Source organism: Procambarus clarkii, chromosome 41, assembly GCF_040958095.1.
Source record: "Procambarus clarkii isolate CNS0578487 chromosome 41, FALCON_Pclarkii_2.0, whole genome shotgun sequence".
Taxonomy (NCBI): Eukaryota; Metazoa; Arthropoda; class Malacostraca; order Decapoda; family Cambaridae; genus Procambarus; species Procambarus clarkii.
This window is the reverse complement of record NC_091190.1, coordinates 10,286,822-10,305,101: the sequence shown is the minus strand read 5'-3', so window position 1 is coordinate 10,305,101 and position 18,280 is coordinate 10,286,822.

Below are 18,280 nucleotides of genomic sequence, written 5' to 3'. Positions count from 1 at the left end.
TCCAGAAGGAGTGGGAAAGGAACAACAATTCTAATATACAAGGGGCGGAGGCTATAGTCGGGGATGAAACTGAGGCTGAAACTCAGGAAGTTGTAAACTCTGACTCAATAGGCCAGGATGTAGATGACAGTAAACTAGAAAGAGTACCAGACAGCACTGACAGCTCGATAGGTACAGACACTACGACGGTTCCCGATAGAGCAATTCAGAACAGAAGGACAGACTTATGCAAATTTTATGCAAAGGGCATATGCAGACATAGATATGCTGGTAATAAGAAAGGATTAGAATGCAGTTACCAACATCCCAAAAAATGTTTAAATATGCTTAGGAAAGGTGAGTATCGATTTGGATCAATATGTAGGTTTTTCCATCCTGACATGTGCCAAACCTCACTGGAGGACAGAAAATGCTATGACCTCAGCTGCCCACACTTTCACGTGAAAGGCACGGAACGCTACATAAAGAACGGCAAGCAGGATAATGAATTTGGAGGAAACTCTATAAATTTTGTATACCAGACCGGCAGAGAATTCAAAAGGAGCAGCATGGAGAGTGTATGGAACTGGATGCCAGATCCACTTGCATTCCAGAATTACAGATACAATTACCCACCGAAAGGGGAACTACAACTACAACTACGACAGACAACTGCCCTACAACAATCAGTACTGGTCAGAACAAACTCATTATGTCCACGAATAATGGGCTTGCCGAAAAAGTCTCCCATTCAAACTATCAGTAATAGAGTAACCTCATTCATCTTTGCCAACATACAAGGACTGAAAACAAGAACAAACAACAAAGTACGGTTCATAAATGGCCTCCTCACGGAGTCAAATGCAGTATTTGGAGCTTTCACAGAAACCCATGCAGGGTAATTGTTGGACAGTGAGATCTGGATTCCAGGATATAACCTATACAGGTGTGATAGGAAAATTAGGTCACATGGAGGAGTGGGTCTGTATATTAGGGAAGACCTTGTATGCTCGGAGCTCCTAAACGTTACAAATGAGGTGGTAGAGGTACTGGGATTAAAAATAGAAAACATAAATTTAGTGATTATTCTAATATACAAACCGCCAGATGCAACGGCTGAGGAATTCACAGAACAGATAAGCAAAATAGAGAATAGCCTTGATAATTTGGAGAACCCGATACCTGATATTATCTTCCTAGGTGACTTCAACTTGCCTAGTCTCAGGTGGAAAATAGCAAACAATAATATCATACCAGGAAATCTATCAGGACCTAACCAACCACAGATTAGAGAACTACTTAGATTCTGTGACAAATTTTCACTCAATCAGCAGATATCGGAGCCAACGAGAAATGAAAATATTCTAGATCTGGTCTTTACGAACAATGAAGACATTATCAGAGACATTACGATATCAGATACCACATACTCAGATCACAAACTCATTGAAGTGCAAACGACCATCAATACTCAGAATAGACCTAAAACGTTGATAAAGCGAGAGGGGCTATTCAGTAAATTCAATTTTAATAATAAAAGGATAGACTGAGAGATAATAAACAGGGAACTTACAAACATTCCATGGGGAACTGTTCTAAGTAATACAAGTCCTACAGATGGAATAGAAAAACTGACTTCAGAAGCGTATCAAGTCTGTCTGGAACATGTTCCTTTGAGGAAAGCCAGAAAGAGATCTAACGTAGAAAGAGAACGCAGACGACACTATAAACGCAGGAAAAAAATAACGGAACTGCTTATGCAGACACGAATTTCCCGTCAAAGAAGGAATAATTTAAATAGGGAGATTGAAGAAATCGAGCGGAAATTGAAACACTCATATGAAACTGAAGAAAGGCAGTTAGAACAGAAAGCAATTCAGGAAATAAAGAAAAATCCAAAATATTTCTTCTCATATGCGAAATCAAAAGCAAAAACCACTGCCAGTATTGGACCTATTCGTACAAGTGAAGGTTCATACACGGAGGATGACAAAGAAATTAGTGAAATCCTAAAAAAGCAGTATGAGAACATGTTTAGCACTCCAATAAACAACATGAAGGTGGAAGATCCAGACAATTTCTTTATGCTGGATATTCAAACCCCTGTAAATATAACTGATATAAACACGAGCGCACTAAATTTTGAGAAAGAAATTGAAAACATGCCCATGCACTCGGCCCCAGGTCCAGACTCATGGAATTCAATATTTATAAAGAAATGCAAAGAGCCGGTAGCACAGGCACTCAGTATAGTGTGGAGGAAGAGCTTGGACACGGGGGAGATACCAGATGCACTTAAAGTAGCAGACATAGCCCCTCTACACAAGGGAGGAAGCAAAGCATTGGCAAAAAATTATAGACCAGTTGCACTAACATCGCACATCATAAAAGTATTTGAGAGAGTGATTAGGAGTCAGGTCACCAATTTCATGGAGACCAATGACCTTCACAACCCAGGCCAACATGGATTTCGAGCGGGAAGATCGTGCCTCTCACAGCTACTTGAGCACTACGACAAAGTCACTGAGGCATTAGAAGAAAAACAGAATGCTGATGTGATATACATGGACTTCGCAAAGGCTTTCGATAAATGTGACCATGGCGTGATAGCACACAAAATGAAGTCAATGGGAATAACCGGTAAAGTAGGACGCTGGATACTCAGTTTTCTGTCAAACAGGACTCAGCGAGTAACGGTCAACCATATAAAGTCTAGTCCAAGTGCAGTGAAAAGCTCTGTACCTCAGGGTACAGTCCTTGCACCGCTGCTTTTCCTTATTCTCATATCAGATATAGACAAAAATACAAGTCACAGCTTCGTATCATCCGTTGCAGATGACACAAAAATCAGTATGAAAATTACCTCGGCTGAGGACATTGAAAAACTTCAAGCTGATATTAATAAAGTTTTCGACTGGGCATCAGAAAATAACATGATGTTTAACAGTGATAAATTCCAGGTACTCAGCTACGGTAAAAATGAGGACCTTAAACATAATACAGAGTACAAAACACAATCAAATGTACCCATAGTAGGAAAACAGCAGGTAAAGAATTTGGGAATAATAATGTCTGACGACCTAACGTTTAAGGAGCATAACCAAGCAAATATTGCGACAGCCAGAAAAATGATAGGATGGATTACGAGAACTTTCAAATCCAGGGATCCCCTCACAATGGTTGTACTCTTCAAGTCACTTGTGTTGTCCCGTCTTGAGTACTGCTCAGTACTCACTTCCCCCTTCAGAGCAGGAAAGATTGCTGAAATAGAGGGAATACAGAGAACATATACGGCACGCATAGACGCAATAAAGCACCTAAATTATTGGGATCGTCTCAAAGCCCTCCAAATGTACTCACTAGAAAGAAGACGAGAGAGATATCAAATAATATACACCTGGAAGATACTGGAGGGCCAAGTACCAAATCTACACAGTAAAATAACAACATACTGGAATGAATGATAGGGAAGAAAATGCAGAATAGAACCAGTGAAGAGCAGGGGTGCCATAGGCACAATCAGAGAACACTGTATAAACATCAGAGGTCCGCGGTTGTTCAACGTCCTCCCAGCAAGCATAAGAAATATTGCCGGAACAACCGTGGACATTTTCAAGAGGAAACTAGATTTATTCCTCCAAGGAGTGCCGGACCAACCGGGCTGTGGTGGGTATGTGGGCCTGTGGGCCTCTCCAAGCAACAGCCTGGTGGACCAAACTCTCACAAGTCAAGCCTGGCTTCGGGCCGGGCTTGGGGAGTAGAAGAACTCTCAGAACCCCATCAACCAGGTATCAACCAGGTATCAACCAGAGAGATGTCAACTTCTAAGAGCACAGAGATATTCTGAGGAGTACGGCATGAGCTGGCCCAGACGTCGACTCAGGTAGAGGGCATGAGTGCAGGTGCAGGTGTGGTCGGCGATACACCAGCCAATCAGGAGCAGGCAGGCGAAGAATGGGTAGTTTGCTCGTTGACGACGGGGGGGGGAGCCGGCGTGTCGGGTGAGTAGTGAAGCTGAGGACTACAACGACGCGCGCCATCTGGCCAGGTGGGACCCCTGCGACTAGAACCGCGCGCGCCATCTGCCCAGGTGGGTCTCTTGAGAGCCAGCTGAGCAGGTGGCGCGCAGGTGTCTAGTCACAAAGGGTTTGGGGGGATTTTCCCGGAAGTTTGGCGCATGTCGGACGCGTGTGAGCATCCGGTGTTAGGGTATGTGGTCAGGAAAGATAGGAGGTCATGTTGTTGGGGGTGTAGGAGAGTATGTGGGTTATGTGGTAGAGTAAGAAATACAAGGATATGAGTGGAATATGTGGAAAGAGTAGTTAAATATGTATGTGTGTTTGCCACAGACTTATTCCTGTGTGTAGATAATAGTTTTGATGATAGTAAGTAAGCTATGTAGAGGCTGAGTGTAGGTGTGAGGGGTCCCAACATAGGCGGATATGTTGTTTGGGGTGGGGGAGGGGTGAGGGAAGGGTGAGGGGAGCTTCCCCTCGGCGTGAGAGTGCTTAGGGGTCATTTGTGGTTTTGACATCCATTATTTTCTTGAAGCTATGCACACAGCCGTAAGTGTTGAGGGGGGTAAGAGAGAGCAGCCTCTTGCGGATGTGGTCCATTTGCTTTAATGGTTTTTCGATGTCTTCAGAGTAGTCTTGGAGATGTTCACCCCAACAGGCCTCTCCCATCACTGCGGAATCATTAAGGAGGGGCGACGTTCTTCCGCCGGCAGGCCCTCACCTGCCAACCATCAATCACTCCCACCCCTCATCCCCTCCTCTCCCCATACCATCAACCATTGTTCTGTGCAAAGCCTTTAGTATTATTTCTGTTAATATGTGTAAGCTATATCGTAACGTGACCAACATGGCAACAACATCATCATTCTTTGCCCAAATAGCATTTTTTTTTGTTAAGTGCAATAAACGAGGGAAAAGTAGACACATAATATATAAATTTATTTCTTTTATTAAACACTTAAGCGATTTACAACGATAATAATAATAATAATAATAATAATAATAATAAGACTTCTTCTTGGTGGTTTAGCTAGCAGACAGATGGGGAAAGGCTTTCATTCAGTCCATTAAACCTTCCCAGCATGATAGTCAACCAGCCAATCTGTAGAAAGGGTTTAGGTAGTAGACAGACAGATTGGGAGTCAATCATCCACTCCATCGAACCTTCCCGGCACGCTAGTCAACCAGTCAATCTGTAGAAAGGGGAAAAAAGTTATAAGTTTTTTTGTTGTCAATGTTATAAACATAAATACAGATGTAATTATGTTCATCATTCAATCCTAACATAAAGTATTACTCACCGCACTATCATCCTAGCCAACTTCGTCACACAACGTTTCACACTCAGCATCAGTACCGTTTAAGCAGAATGTTTGCTTACACACAGGCATTTTCATCTGAGCATAACTGAATTTCAACACTTTTTCATCATTCTTGCGAAATTGACCATTTTTAAATGCTTCATCAAAGTGAAGCAGGGGCGCCTCTAAGCCTAGTCTGGAAAAATGATAGGCAAAATAAACGGAGTAATTCCCACAGAAGTAACTATTCAAGGATTGAATCCTTTTGTCAGTATTTTCCTTACGTCATCAGCTAGGAAACATCCTAGATAGTTTACCTTATCACCTAAATTACTTCTGATAGCCTCATTTATTTCCAAACAATTCATATTAATATTTATCCTCGCGTATCGCAAATAACGCGACGATCTGCATTAATGCTGATCACACCTGTTGTAGACCCGTAAACTAGAATTACTTTATTTCTAGCCACATCGCGTTTAAATTCCAAAGCGATCCGCAGATTACCACTTTTTTCAATCGGGATGGTGTCATCTATATCCTCAGGTTGTAAATTAAAGGCCAGTATGGTTCCACCATTCACATAAGTGTCATAAGACAATATATTGTCCTTATCGAAGCCTAAGGCTTGTAATGCTGTGTAATACAACTTGGCGCAGTTGTAAGGGAAGTCGCACCCAATATTGACAATATTAGTGCTATTCTGCGATATTAATACTTTACTAAGCTCACAGTTTTCCAAATAAAGTGGGTTGCAATTATATGCACCAGACACTGCCTCCATATCAAGGATGATCATATATAAATGTTCTGGTATAACAGTCCCCCACGGTTGGTCCATTGTTATTGAGCGCTGACCCTGTGCCCAATATATACGTTTTGTATAAAGTTTTATTAAAAGTATACGTAATAGGAGAGTTGTTCTGCACCATGGCTTTATTAACAGCTACTAATCCTTCAGGGTATGGCAATACCCGATCCACCCATAGACGTGTAGACTTGATATTGTATTTAAAATTAGCGTGTTCATTATCGCTGAGTATAAGCCACTTATCAGGTTGAAGTTCGAGCCGCACCCTGATGTCCACATTATCCAAAACGTATTCACTAATTGATGTGACATCCAGCATTAGTTTAAAACAAGTATTCACGCCACTCGTTTTCATATCAGTCATCCGTTGCTTCTCACCAGCTGAGGCGTTAGTGAAATAACCAGCTTCAATTTTACCAGGGTCGACACGGTTAAAAAACTGTGACAGTTTATCATAGCGGTTAGCCTTACACCCAGAAATCGTAGATAATAACTTTACGTACGACCAGAATGAGAATAATGAGCTGGTTTCAACTACTGTTTCGTTTAAATACACAATAGCGGATTTGAATAGAGTTTACGATAATCCATTCACCAACGAAATGTTTTTAGCATCTCCTAAAGGCGTTGTTCCATCTTCTTCGGTTAGATCAATAGACAACTCCAAAGCTATAGATGATAAATCCACCAGTTGCCCGCTCACCCCCTTGATGATGAATTCCAGATAGGTGTCTGTAAACTTATTATTGACCCCAGAATTCACAGGTAATACATCCACCGTTTGTCTGCTTGCAATTGTTGATTCTACCAATCGAGGGGAAAATACTTTAGGAAAGGCTTCACTAACAGCAGCTGTATAGTGTTCTAATGGCACCTGGAGGCCAAGAGCGTTATATCCGGCCATGTTCGCGCTTTAGACAACACCAACCGAGTGAGAAGAATTTATGACAACACATCATTATATTTCGCTTTAGTAAAACGTTTGATGTTTACTAATTTTTTTGTTTGTTTATTCTTTTTCTGCACTCTTCCGCCTATCATTTGCTTCCCCACTCCTTTCAATGTTTCAACTCCGCGTTTCTTAAGAGATTGTTTGAAAGTTTGTTTGTCATTATTAATGTCGTCTAGTACGTTCTGCCCCAAGCTAAGCGCAGCCGGAGCCAGTGTTCTCATGATAAAGGGTGCTGCTCGACGCGCTATCCCGCTTAAAAAGGAAAATATTCCTCCTCCACGCGTATAACGTCTACTGCTGTTGAAAATCCGTATATCATCAGTGCCCCCTCCTCTACGAGGGGTTAACAGAATATATAATTCCTCAACAGAGGGGGGAATAAAGTGGACACGCATTTCTCCGCTTGTTTGAGACGAATGAGGAGTGGCAGGAAAGCGTTGGTGTTATATACCTCCTGCAACGGGGCGTACATGCAAGACTGCTATGGTGCACCCACGTTCATCAAAATGTATTGGGTTACCATCTTGATCCCTAATAGTAATGCTGACACTGTCTATCATGTTGGTGTTAAGACGCACATATAGCTTTTTATTGTTGCTGTTATCACTTCCATTTAGGGAGATTACATCCAAAATATTTACAGACTGGTTTCCATATCTAGTAGAAGAGATTTTATCGCAATAAACACACAGAATATCAATTCCTCCTCTAGGCATTGGCGGGAATAGACATGTGTTAACTACACACGAGGCATACTGACGTTTTGCGAATAAGTCATATTCTATTTCTGGAACTACGCCCAACACTTTCCCAAAAGCGGTTCCAAATGATAATGTAACTCTACTGATGTTTTTATGCCCCGTTGCAGAGCTAATATTCTCCTCACTAATCACAGTAGTGAACTTGTTTCGATTGGAGGAAGAATCATATTTAATAAAATGCGTTCCATATTTAGCTGAAAATTGTCTTAATGACTTTCCTAAAAAACTCAGTTTAGCATTACTTGAAAATATCGCCTCTATTTTTGTATTAATCGTGGTATTAATTTATTTTATAGTTCCAGCTAAAACATCAGATGATAATAAATGCTTTGAATGCATGTATTTCCCCTCACCCACTTTCTCATACGTAACTCCTACACGTATATATGCCTCAGGATTATCACACTTAATAACGTAATGGGAAGTGGGGAGGAGTAATTTTTGTAGACATATTTCATAACTCCTCCTGGGATCTAATTCTAGCTGGTTAAACAATCGATTTTGGAAAGATGCGGGGATGTTATTGGGGAATAAATGCGTATCTGATACGCTGGTGGCGTATATCACGTGAGTGTCCATCGCTCTGTCTCCTTAGACCGCTTTTTGCCTAGTAAAGCTAGCTACACATTACATACACATTTATATACACTCACCTGTTAATATACGATCCAGGAAGCATTCCTTTTACTGTGAGGATCAATCTTTGCAGTTGCCTTTCTCTTAACAGATGGAGCCTCATACACTTGACTGCTTGCCGTAGTATTACGGAATAAATCTCGTGGTGTAGATGTTAGTGTGAAAAACAGTTGAGCAATGGGAAGTTTATCCGGTAAAAAAACAGATTTAAGCACAGTCATTTTATGTATAATGTCATTAATTATATGTATGCCAGATACTGGAGCCAATACATTTCCATTCAGATCCCAACGAACGATTCCGGTAGCATCATAATGGTTTAGCAAGGATCTCGCATATTCATGATCTCGCACTTTCAACTTCAAATCTATTAAATGTTTTATGGAAGGGTTGGTATGCTACTGAGGAGGGGGAGGTTTGACACTAAGATGTTGAGCAACAGCTTTCACAGTGGGGTAAGCAGGGCTGTGTGCAGCTTTCCGGTTGTCCACTACTTTACACGGTACGAGATAAAAAGCTTTCATTTTACTTTACTTACTGAACAACCGTGTAATTAAACTAGCTGCAATTGGTAAAATAATGGAAAAAATACTGCCTCCTCGTTTGCTGGTTAATATCCGTTTCTTAGTTGTCACAGAAGGTTTCTTACAGGCTAGTGACCGAATAAGCAATTTATATTTTTTCAACTTTTTAACGATCTTGTCAGACACAGGCAATTTTTTTTTTTTTTTAAGTTATTAAAAATTTCTGATAAACAATTTATATGTGGTTTCTTCAATTTTTCAATCAACTGTTTTCTCGAGGAATACTGAAGTTTTGATAATAGTTGGATCAATTCCTTGTATTTATAAACTAAGGGCTTCTTCATTATAAATGTAATATCTCAGCAGCATCAATCCATTGATCGAATGATCGATCATAACCTGCGTATCTAACTTTATTCTGAAGTTTGCCAGAGACTCTGCGTTGCCCCAATACCTTTTCAATATTAAAAGATTGAGGTAAATGTGTGGGTGTTAATTCTTGTTTATAGAAACCACCATCAATTTCCTCCCCATTCAGATCTTTTTGAAAGTATAAAGGGATGTGTTGTCACCGATCAATACGTGTAACTGTAAATATCTCTCGGGTGTTCTGCTGCTTAAACCCTTTCTTAAACTTGGAAATGCGATCAGATAGAGTGATGCGTACTGTATCACCAACACTCAATCGAGGAATGACAGTTCTCTTTGATTTGCTCGGGCTTTTATACATTAAATCAAATTGTTTGGCGTGTTCGCTGGGCGAGGATAGAGCGTGCACCTCCGTAGGTGTCTTCCCCTTCAATCCTCTGTGCGGGGTTAAATTATATGTTTTCACAATATCTGGTAGAGCCTCGCATGTATTTTAAAGTGTTGTGCGCCGTCATACACTTGTAAAGTTTGCCTTTTAAAGTACGTATGAACCGCTCAGCGATTGAAGCTTTAGTCTCCTGAGAAAATACACTATATAACTGTACTTTCCTTGCTGCCAGCATTTTTTTCATAGTGGCGTTATAAAATTCACCACCTCGATCAGAATTAATTTTGAACACTCCCTGAGAATGAGGAGAATCTAGAATTAAAGCTAGAGCTTTACTGGTACTTTCCCCATCCTTGGCGCGTAAGGGTACTACTTGAGCGTACCTGGAGAAAATATCTACACATACGAGTAAATATTTCACTCCATCATTATGTTTGTCCAATAAACTCATCTCGGCCAAGTCTATAGCTTGAAATAGTCGTGGTTTAGGGCTTAACACCCGACGCCGAGGGAATTTATGTGGTTGTAAATAATGCAACGTATAGGAGTCAGAGCTTTTCAGATAGTCCTTTACATCGGCTAGAGTTATACTAGAGTTAATTAATTTGGCGGCCTTATACAATCTCTGTATCCCTCCAAGCCCACCGCTAGATGAGGGGTCGTTATATACTCGTTCCAATACATCTTTCTTGCTCACCATTGGTAAACTATCTCATAGGGCGGTTCGTGAACAATATTACCGCGTAATGTTAAAGTAGAGGGAGTGTTCGAGCCCAGATCTACTAGCAAATAGCCGTAGGGTTGGCTAATAACTTGCTTATATAACTCTACAAATTTCTTTGAATCCACTTTCCCAAATATTTGTCGTCCGAGTGTTTCAATTTGTGAGAGGTCTCGTGATTTAACCAATATGAAATGAGAAGCATTTAAACTAATATTCCTCGAATATTTACCAGGAAAAAATATATTTTGAGTAATCAATATGACAGAAACCATGAAATGTCGCCCCCTAGTAAACATGTCTGATGCGATTTTTGAATTCGCAGACTCTGTAAAAAGGTCATCATAGATTACTAAGATATGCGAGTCATTATCCACTCGCTCTTCCACAGGATCAATAATGGTTGAATGCTCGATCAGCTTCCCTTTAATTTGTGGATCTGATCGTAATTCAGAGTAACCTCCTCCGCATATAATTATTGAGGAGAATTTGTGTTGATACTTCCTTACAAGTTTACTGCACAAGTAGGATTTTCCGCTGTTTGAATAACCAGCAATAATAACACGAGATGGTTCTCTGAAAATATCTAGATGTTCCTCATGGATTATATCATAGGAACTGTCCATGATTAATGCTTCGTTAAGACTGCTAAAAACTAAGGAAATGTGATGGTATTTATACAAACATAGTAATTTATAGGTGTTTATTCACATATTTTATGTACAGCAACAACATTTTTAAAACTAATCATAGTTCTTACAGTTCACAAACAATAATATCAAACATCCTATTCATTTAGTATAAATAGTTCTAGTCATATGGATCATCCATCTTAATACTAACTAACAATTGTACAACATAAAATCAAGTGGGGGTTGAATAGTTTGTGAGCTGTAGCATCTCGCTTGCTCCAGGGGCGGAATATTGGGTAGAGTCTCTGTGGTTGCTCTACTTCCTCCTCCTCCTCCATAAACACTTCTTCCATCTCCTCCTCCTCTCCCACTTCTACATCCATCTCATCATCATCATTGTTATTGGGAATATCAGGATGACCATACGCTAGGGACTGTGTGGGGCTTAAAATGTAGTGTTTATCGTCAAATGCTGACAAACCTCTGCAGGTACTGCGACATGTACAAATCTTTCCTTGCACGTTGCGTATAGATCTCGACACAAACCTGATTGAAGTGTTTGTTTCAAGAGTGTGCTGAAACGAGTCGTGTGAGAGTTTCTCCTGTAGGTGGTATGGTACACCCTTACACTTACAAGTGTGCTCTCCATCTTGAGTGGTGAAAGAGTATGTTTTAGGTCTGAGAGCAATTATAATAATAATAATAATAATTTTTATTTAGGTAAGGTACATACATAAAGAGATTTTACAAAGTTTGTTGGCTTTATAGATAGAGCTAGTACATACAATGCCTAAAGCCACTATTACGCAAAGCGTTTCGGGCAGGAAAAACATTAATGACTAAATCTTAAAACTAATGGGTAAAAAGAATAAGATGTGTTGAGTACAAATAAAAATAGAGGTAAAAGAGGGGGGAACATTGTTGAAAAAGCAGCACAAATACAATTACAAATTATTACATAAAATTACATTCAAACAGCGTTGATTTGAAAAACCAAAAAACAAAAAACATACATGGGTTGACAACAGAGGGGTAAGGTGGGTTACAGGGAATTTATTAGGTATAGCTTCGTTTTTAACTTAAACTGGTTGAGAGAGGTACAGTCTTTAACATGGTTGGGAAGGTCATTCCACATTCTGGGCCCCTTGATTTGTAGAGCATTTCTGGTTTGATTAAGTCGTACTCTAGGAATATCAAAACTGTATTTATTTCTGGTGTGGTGCTCATGGGTTCTGTTACAACCTTCAATGAAGCTTTTGAGATCAGGATAGGCATTATAGTTTAGCGTGTTATATATGTATAATACACATGAGAGAATGTGCAGTGACTTAATGTCTAACATATTCAGAGATTTGAGTAGGTGTACCGAGTGATGTCTGGGGCCAGAATTGGATATTGTCCTAATAGCAGCTTTGTGTTGAGTAATTAGAGGACGTAAGTGATTTTGGGTAGTAGAGCCCCAAGCACAAATACCATAGTTGAGATATGGACAGATAAGGGAGTAATAGAGAATCACCAGGGCAGGGCGTGGTACATAATATCTGATCTTAGAAAGAATGCCCTCAGTTTTTGAAACTTTTTTTGATATGTTTAGAATGTGTCCCTGGAAATTCAGCTTGTGGTCAATGAGAATGCCAAGGAATTTGCCATCTAATTTGTTACAAATTTGGGTATTGTTTATTTTGAGGTTTTTTTGATTAGAGGATTTATTGCCAAACAGAATATAGAAAGTTTTGTCAATGTTAAGGGTGAGTTTGTTGGCAGTTAGCCACAGATGGACTTTATTAAGCTCAGTATTTACTGTGGCATTTAGAGCAAGGGGATCAGGACTGGAGTAAATGAAGGTTGTGTCATCAGCAAATAGAATTGGTTTGAGGTGTTGGGAGGCATTTGGAAGGTCATTAATGTAGATGAGAAAGAGGAGAGGGCCAAGTATGCTGCCCTGGGGAACACCAATGTTGATGGGTAGGGTGGGAGAAATTGTATTATTCACAGAAACACATTGGAGCCTGTCATTAAGGTAGGATTTGAGGTATTGTAGGGAGTGTCCTCTGACACCATAATGATGTAATTTAAGAAGAAGGTTTTGGTGGTTGACAGTATCGAAAGCTTTACGCAGGTCCACAAATAACCCAACAGGGAACTCATTTTTATCAAGAGCTGTATGAATCGAGTTAAGCATACTAATAAGTGCATCGTTAGTGCTTTTTTTGGGCCTGAAGCCATATTGGCAAGGGCTAAGTATATTGAGTTTGGCTAGATATGAGTAAAGCTGCTTATAGATTAGTTTTTCAAAATTTTTTGACAAGTTTGGCAGGATTGATATAGGTCTGTAGTTGTTAACATCTGTGAGATCACCACATTTGTGGACAGGCGTTACTCTCGCTTTTTTTAGAATATCTGGAAAGGTTTGGAGTTCAAGTGACTTGTTGAAGAGCAAAGCAATAGCAGGGGCTAAAGATCTGGAGGCTTTTTTGTAGATTAAAGTTGGTATCTCCTCAAGGGCACCAGACTTGGTTTTAAGGGAAAGGATTATCTCATTGACGTCAGTGGAATTAATAGGCTTTAGGTACAGAGACTGTGGATAGTTACCTGTAAGATAGTCCTTAATGTCAGTACTGGGAGATGGAATATCATTAGCAAGGGATGAACCAATGGAAGAGAAGAACCTATTGAACTCAATAGCAGTATCAGAGGCTGAAAGCTGACCATCGTTATTAGACAGGAGAGTCGGTTTGTTATTTATAGACTTCTTTGATCTCAATATTTGTGAAATTGTTCTCCAAGTTTGTTTAATGTTGCTCTTTATTTGGGTAAATTTATCTTCGTAGTATTTAGTTTTGGCTCGTCTAATTATCTTAGATAGCAATAATGAGTAATTCTTTGAGAATTCTTTGGAGACAATTCCTAACCTATACTTCTTCTCAAGGTCATGTTTTTTATTAATAGATTTAAGTATTCCCTTTGTAAGCCAGGGATTGTTAAGCCTTTTGGTTGTGACTTGTTTTGTAAGCATAGGACAGTGGGTATTATAAAGGCTAAGAGTTTTTTGAAGAAAAGATTGAACTGCTAGGTTGATGTCCTCTATGTTACCTAACTCGGACTCCCAGTTGACATTATCAGTAGCAGTTATAAAATTGTCTATAGCAGTTTCATTGTGTAGTCTAAAACGTATCTCTCTTGACTCAAGAGGTGGTTTGCTAATGTTAGTTAAGAGAAATGTGGGGTAATGGTCTGTAGTGCTATCGGTGATTATACCTGAAGTAAGCGGAGAGGTTATGTTTGTCCAGATGTGATCTAGAGTCGTGGCAGTGCTATCAGTGATTCTAGTAGGTCTAGTGATTAAGGGTATGAGGAAGCAGGAATTCATACAGTTGAGGAAGCTAACAGCAGTAGGGTGTTCTGGCTTGCAGAGGTCAATATTAAAGTCCCCTGCGATAATTAGGTGGTTTTTGTTCAGTCTGTTATCAAGTATTAGATTTCTAAGGTTTGAGTTGAATTCGGACACATCAGTGTTAGGAATTCTATAAACTGCACCCACGGACAGGACAGACTCGGCACCCTTGACTCTGAAGCTGGCGAAGATATACTCCCCATAGCAGTCTCTAGTTCTAATTTCTTTTAAGCATGTTAGTTCTTGGTGGTAGTAAAGAGCAGTGCCACCACCTCTCTGAAGTTGACGACAGTTGTGAATTGCTGAGTAGTTAGGCATGTTAAAGAGTTGAGTAATATCCTCTTTCAACCATGTTTCAGTAAGAATAATAAAAGAGAATTTGTTGTCAATAGCTTCAATCAAGGCACTAACATCATCGAAGTGTTTACCTAGGGATCTAACGTTCAAATTGATTACAGAGATATTGTGATTATGAGTTACTACATTGTTTACGTCATGTGCTGCAAAATATCTGCAATTTAGATCATTAAAGTGATTATTGTCATAGATAGTGGATAAGAGGTTAAGTTCTGGGTCTATACTTGACTGCATAAAAAAAGCTGATTGCAGGAAAAACAAGGAAAGAAAGGCAAATTACAAGGTAGATATAAGCTATAAAATAGGGGAAAAAAATGTACACAATACTGTGCAAAACAAACACAAAAGGGGCTTACAGGGGTACAATGGAGTAAGGGAGTATGGCTAGGCTAGGCAACCTAGGTAATAAATGAGATTAAAGAAAAAACATATAAACATGGACTATACAAAACACAAGATATAGATATACAAAACAAAAATATAAACAAGACTAAGCAATACAAAAACAAATTGAGCAAAAATGAAAAATGAGGTTGATTGCTTACAAGTACTCTCAGGTACACTGTAAGTAACAATAGATAGATAATATATATCAATATAGATAAGAATGTCACGATACAATAAGATAAGCAGTTACAGGAACAGATGAAAACAAATCTGCTGTAAAATAGAAAGTAATTATAGCAAAACACAACAATATAATAATATAACAATACAATAAGAGCTTACAAAGTATTGAGTCTGCTAAATTAGAGAATAATTGTGGCAAGACACAACAATAAATGCAAGTAAACAAAAGAATTGAAACAATTAGAGGTAGAATTAAGGTCACTAGATAGCCATGGAGGATACACAAGTTTGGTGGAGAGAACAAAAAATCAGTAGAGACTGTCAAGATGAATATATAAAAAAATTTGACAAATGATAATTGTAAAGTAAAATAATCTTAAAGATAATAAATTTTATTAAGCTTAGTTTTAACTTATAATTAGTATGAATTTAATTAAAAGAACAAAAATGAGATCAATAATTGATTTCAATAAATGATATAGATCAATACAAATAAATTTAAAATATAAATGGAATAGGGTAAGATTAGATTTAAGAGTAAAATTTTACAATGAAACTGAGGTAGATGCTTGCATAAGTGTATGGAGACTTGATGGATTATTTAGGAAATTAACTGGTTAATAATCTTAGAGCCTATTTCAGACTTGAGCAATCCTAGTTCACCTTCACGCGCTTTAGAGTAGGATGGATGTGTGTCATTAAAATTACTAAAATCCGTACAGTCGAAGAGAGGAGACTTATTCAACTCTTCAAACACATCCCGACAGTCAAATTTAATGATGAAAGAGTCTGTGTCTGAATATAACAGACTCGCTTTATCCCCATACGCAGGTTTGACAACATCATACCAGAACTCATAGAGACGCCTCTTGGCAATTTGAAGTATATGGTAACCCAAATACGTAGGAGTGTTGACTAGGAGAGACTTCTGCTTGATAGTACATATGACACGATCCTTACTTAACAAAAGACTCCGCTTGAAGAACGGGTTTCGAGCATGTTTCAGGAAATGTCTACGATCTGTGACCAAATAGTGTTTGTTCCCATATTTAGATACATCTGTGAGACTCTTTCCTTACGTCGCAGGAGCTGCCAGAACGAGGTCGACGTCAACAACGAACTGCCTTAGTGGCTCCAACTCCGGATTTTTCCTCGAAGTGTACTCCTGAAGCCTTTCCCAAAAAAGGGGTTTGGCCGCAAGGCAGCGGAGGTTTAAAATCAGGGTTTTCCTTCCCCTAGATGGGCTGCCTTCCCAGGCTATCGAGTCCCATCTATCCGGAGCAGCTGGTTTTAAGGCGCCAGAGGTACGCCTTAGGTATATATATATATATATAACTGAAAACTCACACCCCAGAAGTGACTCGAACCCATACTCCCAGAAGCAACGCATCTGGTATGTACAAGACGCCTTAATCCACTTGACCATCACGACCGGACATAATGAGGTGATAGCCGAGGCTATTTGAACCACCCCACCGCCGGCACTCGGATAGTTATCTTGGGCATAGCATTTTACCAAATCACCTCATTCTTTGGGGCAACACGTGAGGAACACAAATGCGAACAAGCCTGAATGGTCCCCAGGACATATGCAACTGAAAACTCACACCCCAGAAGTGACTCGAACCCATACTCCCAGAAGCAACGCATCTGGTATGTACAAGACGCCTTAATCCACTTGACCATCACGACCGGACATAATGAGGTGATAGCCGAGGCTATTTGAACCACCCCACCGCCGGCACTCGGATAGTTATCTTGGGCATAGCATTTTACCAAATCACCTCATTCTTTGGGGCAACACGTGAGGAACACAAATGCGAACAAGCCTGAATGGTCCCCAGGACATATGCAACTGAAAACTCACACCCCAGAAGTGACTCGAACCCATACTCCCAGAAGCAACGCATCTGGTATGTACAAGACGCCTTAATCCACTTGACCATCACGACCGGACATAATGAGGTGATAGCCGAGGCTATTTGAACCACCCCACCGCCGGCACTCGGATAGTTATCTTGGGCATAGCATTTTACCAAATCACCTCATTCTTTGGGGCAACACGTGAGGAACACAAATGCGAACAAGCCTGAATGGTCCCCAGGACATATGCAACTGAAAACTCACACCCCAGAAGTGACTCGAACCCATACTCCCAGAAGCAACGCATCTGGTATGTACAAGACGCCTTAATCCACTTGACCATCACGACCGGACATAATGAGGTGATAGCCGAGGCTATTTGAACCACCCCACCGCCGGCACTCGGATAGTTATCTTGGGCATAGCATTTTACCAAATCACCTCATTCTTTGGGGCAACACGTGAGGAACACAAATGCGAACAAGCCTGAATGGTCCCCAGGACATATGCAACTGAAAACTCACACCCCAGAAGTGACTCGAACCCATACTCCCAGAAGCAACGCATCTGGTATGTACAAGACGCCTTAATCCACTTGACCATCACGACCGGACATAATGAGGTGATAGCCGAGGCTATTTGAACCACCCCACCGCCGGCACTCGGATAGTTATCTTGGGCATAGCATTTTACCAAATCACCTCATTCTTTGGGGCAACACGTGAGGAACACAAATGCGAACAAGCCTGAATGGTCCCCAGGACATATGCAACTGAAAACTCACACCCCAGAAGTGACTCGAACCCATACTCCCAGAAGCAACGCATCTAGTATGTACAAGACGCCTTAATCCACTTGACCATCACGACCGGACATAATGAGGTGATAGCCGAGGCTATTTGAACCACCCCACCGCCGGCACTCGGATAGTTATCTTGGGCATAGCATTTTACCAAATCACCTCATTCTTTGGGGCAACACGTGAGGAACACAAATGCGAACAAGC